This window comes from Fundulus heteroclitus, unplaced genomic scaffold (genome assembly GCF_011125445.2).
Source record: "Fundulus heteroclitus isolate FHET01 unplaced genomic scaffold, MU-UCD_Fhet_4.1 scaffold_120, whole genome shotgun sequence".
Taxonomy (NCBI): Eukaryota; Metazoa; Chordata; class Actinopteri; order Cyprinodontiformes; family Fundulidae; genus Fundulus; species Fundulus heteroclitus.
In genome coordinates, this window is record NW_023396532.1 from 563,334 (window position 1) to 570,439 (window position 7,106).

Below are 7,106 nucleotides of genomic sequence, written 5' to 3' on the forward strand. Positions count from 1 at the left end.
TCTTGTTGCAGGTTCAGGACAGATGAACGGAGGCTGATCAAGCAAGGATGTCTCTGTTCACTTGCTGTACGACGCAATGCAGGCGGCCGGAACAGTTGATCCAGCTGGATCTGGCAGGATCTCACAAGTTCTCCAGCCTGCATGCAGTAGAGCTGTGCTCCGTCTCCTGACTGCGGAATTTGCTCAATAACCTTTGAGGTTTCTGTGATACAAAAAGAAATAATAAATAGAATATCATTAAGATTTTTAACGCAATCAGGATTGAATACAATTAATAGATCACAAACTAACTCTATGAAAGCTTTGAAATGAAATAATACCCAGAATAATTCTTTTCACAGCACAAGCTTTGGTGATTATCCGCCGGATGTCTTGTTGCAGGTTCAGGACAGATGAACGGAGGCTGATCAAGCTAGGGGTGGCTCGAGCTACTGCAAACATGAGCATAAAGAGCAAATTAATAAATAAATAAAATATAAATACAGAATAAAAATAACAATGACCCAATGAGGGCTTACAGCTGGGCTGAGTAGCTTCTGCTGCTGGTGATGGTGGTGGCGGCGGTGGGGTCTGCTCTGGTATGCTTGCACCGGAAAGTGCTCGCTGAGGGGTGAGACCCTCTAATGGCTCACTGGCTGTGTCTGCATGGGCTGCTGTTACAAACAAACAAATAAATAAATAAAATATGACTACAGAATAAAAATAACCCGATGAGGGCTTAGCTTACAGCGAGAGTGAGGAGCTTCTGCTGTTGCTGCTTCTGCTGCTGGTGATGGGGTCTGCTCTGGTATGCTTGCTCTGGAGACTGCCCGCTGAGGGGTGAGACCCTCTGCACGGGCTGCAGCTGAAGAAATTTTATTTATAAAGTTAAATATAAATACTGGATAAAATAGTCACAAACTGCTATTCATTTACCTTCTGGCCGAGGGGTTGAGGTGCGGGGAGGAACGTCTGCAACTAACAGAGATTCAGCCGGTGTATTCTGGGTTACTGAAGGAATCATAAACATACAAAGAGATACTTTAAAAACATTCCATACACGGAAAAAAAAAAAAAAAAAAAAAAAAAAAAAGTTCATTTACCGCCCGGCCGGTTAAATCCGGCTAGCTGAATTCCGGCTTCAAGCACTGCTTCAACGAGAATGTCTCGGTGGTTTGTTACTGTCGGGTAAATAAGCAAATACAGTAAACGAACCGAGATACTTTGGAACTGTACAATCAGGGTTAGATTCAGAGTTAAAATAGTTAACTTACGCGTTGCGTGTGAGTCCTGGACGGTTCGATCCGGTGAATTCACAACGTTTCGAACGGGAGACTCAGGCGGGCTGATTACTATGTATGCAGCTTCGAGTTCTTCGGTCCTCTGACGCGCAGAGCCCGAGGCGTCGTGAAACCCTGTTTCACGTCTCCTCTGGCGGCGCAGTCGATTTTGACGTTGCGTTCGCTGTCTGTCCGGTTGAGGCTGAATGCCCGCTAATTCTCCGTGGTACACATTAGGATTGACCCGGTTCGAAGAGCTGGGATATTCGTCTATATAATCATGACCGTTAAAATCTGAAATACAGGAAATAAAAAAATAAAAAAAATAAATGTTACATATATAGTGTCAGGGTTAAATAAAATGAACATAAACTTGAAAGATATCTCACCATAGTCTGTTTGAGTAAATTGTATTCCTTCCAACTCTCGAGGCGTAGGCCCTGAAAAATATTATTTTTAAATATATTGTACTAATGCAGATGGAACAGATATTGCTCTATGTAACGTTGGAAAGCTTGGTAAACTCCAGCGCTCCTGAACGTCTCACCGGTAAAAAGCCCTGCGTCATTTCGTTAGCGTCACAGGGGAACCCGGAAACAGTCTACAGAGAACTGAACTAGCAAGCTTGCATTCTAAGAGCTAAAAAGTAGTTATTGGTTGTAGATAAAAATAAAACGTTTACTCACGGGCGAAAATGTGGTTATACTCCTGGGATTCAGTCACTCCATCGCGATGTATCTCCGCTGTCGCTGCGTATGTTGAAGATTCGTGAGACATGTTGTAGCAATCAGCTATGCGTCGCGTTGAGGCTAGATTGAGACTGATAGTTTTTTAAAACGTTCTTTAAAGGTAAACCCTCCCGCCTCCTAAGGGGGGGTGCCGCGTCCAGAATTGTAGATCAACGGCGCCTGTATGCTTTGTTGAAGAGGTGAAACGCAGCAGGGGCCGGCGGAAGCCGTTTGATCCTTACCATGGCGGATGTTTCGCCTTGCGTCTAAAAAGTCTGATCTTATTTTATTTCCTGGGCGCATAGTATGCTGATATGCAGATTGATACGCAGCACGGCGGGATGCAGTCTATTCTCCCACCTCGTCCTATTGTAGGATCCGGTGCTGTATGCCTGAAAGGTGTCAGCAGAGTCGCGTCTCGGCGCCACGCTATTGTGTGACTCAATTTTATTGCTAGAACCGCTGTTTCTAGCAAACACCTGGCCCGGTTGCGGTGGGGTGGAAACCGTTTGATTCTAAGAACACGGTGAAGTGTCCTGCAGGGTTTTACAGATCTGATTGAATAAACTTCAGACGCATTGACGCCTCGAACAGGCGCAATGAGGCTTTAACAAACTGCCCGAGAGAGAGAGAGAGAGAGAGAGAGAGAGACCTGCTCAAACTTACATAGAGGAGGGAGAAGCTATTGAAGAGAAACTCAATAATTTTATTTATTTAGTCTCATTCTTTTTATTTATTTAGTCTCATTTTTCTTTGCCGTTGTTCTGTATGAGCTACAGATTTATGTGTATAATCTGTTTATTGTCATCAACCACAGCCCTCAGTGTGAAGAGCAAAGATTCCTATCCTGCAAATGCAGACTATAAGTCTGAAGGTTTATACAACTAAAGTTACACATTTGATAATAAGTAACCCTACAATAAGCACATTTCTTGAACAATCCCATATGCATTAAAGAATAATTAAATAAATAGGCAAATAAATACTTGAAGTAATGTGTGTGTGTGTGTGTGTGTGTGTGCGGCCTGGCGGCAGGAATGTGTGTGTGTGTGTGTGTGTGTGTGTGTGTGTGTGTGTGTGTGTGTGTGTGTGTGTGCAGGGTGGGGGGTCAGGAAGGGGGGTCTGGAGGGGTTCACATAGGGGTGAGAGGTCTCATAAAAAAGGGAGGGGGTCAGGAAGGAAGGAAGGAAGGGGGGGGGGGGGGTCCGGAAATCATAAATCATATTTTTTGGAAGGAGGGGGGTCACAGGTGTCATAAATCATAAGGTCATATACAGTTCATAAGGGTCATAAATTAACTTTTGACACAAGGTGGGTACTATTAGTGTGTCTCATGTACCAGACGATCACAGCCCATCAAAGTGCTAGAGGTTGTGTACATTGTACGGAAGAGGACAGGGTCAGAGGATGTGTTTGTGCTCAGAGAGCACATCGGAGAAACACAGTATGGCATAGACAGCCACCACCATACGCTGTTAACATTGGTTGTGTCCTTGTTTTTTAAGTTAAGGCTGCACCACATTGCCAAAATAACTAACCTTAGCTTACAGAGCAACAACATGCGACAGAAGCTCAATAAAACCGTCCTTTTCAAAGGGCATTAGCCAAGCTATGTTTTTTGGGTCATTTTTTTTAAATCTCTGTCTTCCATGTGTATACCATCACAGTATACCATGTGTATACCATCACAGGTGGGGATTTCAACATGCTACATCTATATATACTTGTGAAGGGGACTATTGTACCAATTTTAATAGCAAATAAATGTCACTTTTATAATGGTTTAAAAATAGGAACTTTTGTGTAATTACCCCTGATATATAATCCAAATAGTCTACATGAAACTTCTAAGTCTTACCTTTAATTTGAAACCTGGATTATGCTTCTACACCAAGAGGTTGCCACACAATAAGCCTTTTTTGTCAGTATTTCATATTTTATTATAACAGTAATATTCATATTATAAAAGTATGTTTTATTTTATTTATTTATTTATTTGGCAGGGACAGTACAATTAAACATTGCAACCAAACAGGTGGCCGATGTCCAAGTACATAAGGCTTGTAGCCATGGGCTAATTTGCAGCCTTCGTCCCTGGTTAGGCTTTTAAAAGGTGTAAACATTACGGGGGAGGGAGGTTAGTAAAAACACACAAATACATAAAAAACAAGAAAAGTTAAAAGAAACAATACAGTACAAGCCAGTTTAGTGTTCACACTTTTGATTGTCTTTGAACCATTTTTTCAATCTTGTGCAGAATAGTCGAACATCAGTCTGTGACTTAAGCTCCAGAGGCAAAGAGTTCCATAAATGTGATGCTTTCACTGAGAAGGCGGACTGACCCATAGATGTCCGACATCTTTTAATCCTGTATGTAAATATACATAAATTAGGACTGTGTAATTATTTATCTTACCCAAATAAAAGTGTTATAAATATATATATATATATATATATATATATATATATATATATATATATATATATATATATATATATATATATATATATATATATATATATGTGTGTGTGTGTGTGTGTGTGTGTGTGTATAAACATAAATACCTTGTGCATGTGTATATTTATTGCACCTGTATGTTCTATTCAGTTCTTTTCATATGAAATTCCATGGTTATAATTATTCATAAGTGTGCAGTGTCATAACTACATGTCTGACTTTTGTTTAACAAACCAAACAGTTTGAGAATCGTTAGACAATTGAGGAAGTTACGGTTATTTAAGTACATGCGCCATTGAAACACAATGTTACGAATGAGCGAGCTGCCTGTGGCAAGATGGCCGCCACGTGCGGACGTCGACCCCCATTGGCCAGCAGCGCGGACGAGACATCTAGCCTTTATTATGGATATCTATGGGTGTGTCATCAAGACTCTCTCTGCTTCTGTTGTCCTATTCTTTACATTTATGCATTCACATAAACTCATGATCGCCATCTAGTGGACCTAAACATAATTCATTCAATCATTACATCCTCCTTTCTTTAAAGTAAGAATGTTACAAAAATAATCCTATCAAAGAATAACAACAGACATTGTATGAAACCTATAGAGCATAATACCACATAATTATAATGAAGCTTACTTCACTTTCACCTATCCTAATTAACACTCATTTAAAACATGAATTACAATATGCAGACATTTTAACTTTTTTTTTTTTTTTTTTTACAAGTTCAATTCAATTCAATTCAATTTATTTATATAGCGCCAAATCATGAAACATGTCATCTCAAGGCACTTTACAAAGTCAAGTTCAATCATATTATACAGATTGGGTCAGATTATACAGATTGGTCAAAAATGTCCTATATAAGGAAACCAGTTGATTGCATCAAAGTCCCGACAAGCAGCAGTCACTCCTGGGGAACCGTAGAGCCACAGGGAGAGTCGTCTGCATTGTACATGGCTTTGCTGCAATCCCTCATACTGAGCAAGCATGAAGCGACAGTGGGAAGAAAAACCACCCATTAACGGGAAGGAAAAACCTCCGGCAGAACCGGGCTCAGTATGAACGGTCATCTGCCTCGACCGACTGGGGTTACAGAAGACAGAACAGAGACACAACAAGACAGACAAACAAGCACAGAAGCACACATTGATCTAGTAATCTGTTCTACATTAGATGGTAGTAGCGGGTGAGCCGTCTTCTCTGGATGATGTCACAGTTAACAGAACGCCAGACCAGGTGTACCTACTATGAAGAAAAAGAGAGAGAGCAAAAAGTTAAAAGCTGAAATGACGACAGTCATTTCAATGTAATACAATGCAAAACTGGAGAACAGTAGACTGAAGAACAGTAGAAATCAGTAGAGTGAGAAAATTAGACCCTGATGTCCTCCAGCAGCCTAGGCCTATCACAGCACAACTATAGAGATAGCTCAGGGTATGAGCCACTCTAACTATAAGCTTTGTCAAAAAGGAAAGTTTTAACATTAGTCTTAAAAATAGATAGGGTGTCTGCCTCACGGACCAAAACTGGGAGTTGGTTCCACAGGAGAGGAGCCTGATAGCTAAAGGATCTGCCTCCCATTCTACTTTTAGAGACTCTAGGAACCAGCAGCAGACCTGCAGTCTGAGAGCGAAGTGCTCTGTTAGGAACATACGGGGTAATCAGAGCTCTGATATATGGTGGAGCTTGATTATTAAGGGCTTTATACGTTAGAAGGAGAATTTTAAATTCTATTCTTGATTTAACAGGAAGCCAATGAAGGGAAGCTAAAATTGGAGAAATATGATCCCTCTTGTTGATTTTCATCAGAACTCTTGCCGCAGCATTTTGAATCAGCTGAAGACTTCGAACTGCATTTTGTGGACTTCCTGATAGTAAAGAATTACAATAGTCCAGCCTTGAAGTAACAAATGCATGGACTAGTTTTTCAGCATCACTCCTGGACAGAATGTTTCTAATTTTGGCGATATTCCGGAGGTGAAAAAAGGAAACTCTGGAAACCTGTTTAATATGGGATTTAAATGACATGTCTTGGTCGAAAACAACACCAAGATTTTTAACTTTATTACCAGAGGCCAAGTTAATGCCATCCAGATTAAGGGATTGATTAAGAACTTTATTTTTTGAAGACTCTGGCCCAAAGATTACAACTTCTGTCTTGTCAGAATTTAAATGCAGGAAATTTAAAGTCATCCAGCTTTTGATGTCATCAAGACATGACTGCAGTCGAAGTAACTGATTGGATTCATCAGGATTTATGGATAAATATAGCTGAGTGTCATCAGCATAACAGTGGAAATTAATCCCATGCTGTCTGATAATTTTGCCAATCGGAAGCATATATATAGTAAATAGAATTGGTCCAAGGACTGAACCCTGTGGTACTCCACAAGTGACCCTAGAGTTTGAGGAAGATTTATTATTAACATGAACAAACTGGAATCTGTCCGACAGATAAGATTTAAACCAGCCTAATGCTTTTCCCTTAATCCCTACAGTATGCTCAAGTCTTTGTAGGAGAATATTGTGATCAACTGTATCAAATGCAGCACTGAGATCTAACAGGACAAGTATAGACACAAGTCCATTATCTGAGGCCATGAGAATATCATTAGTGACCTTCACCAGAGCTGTTTCAGTGCTATGATGA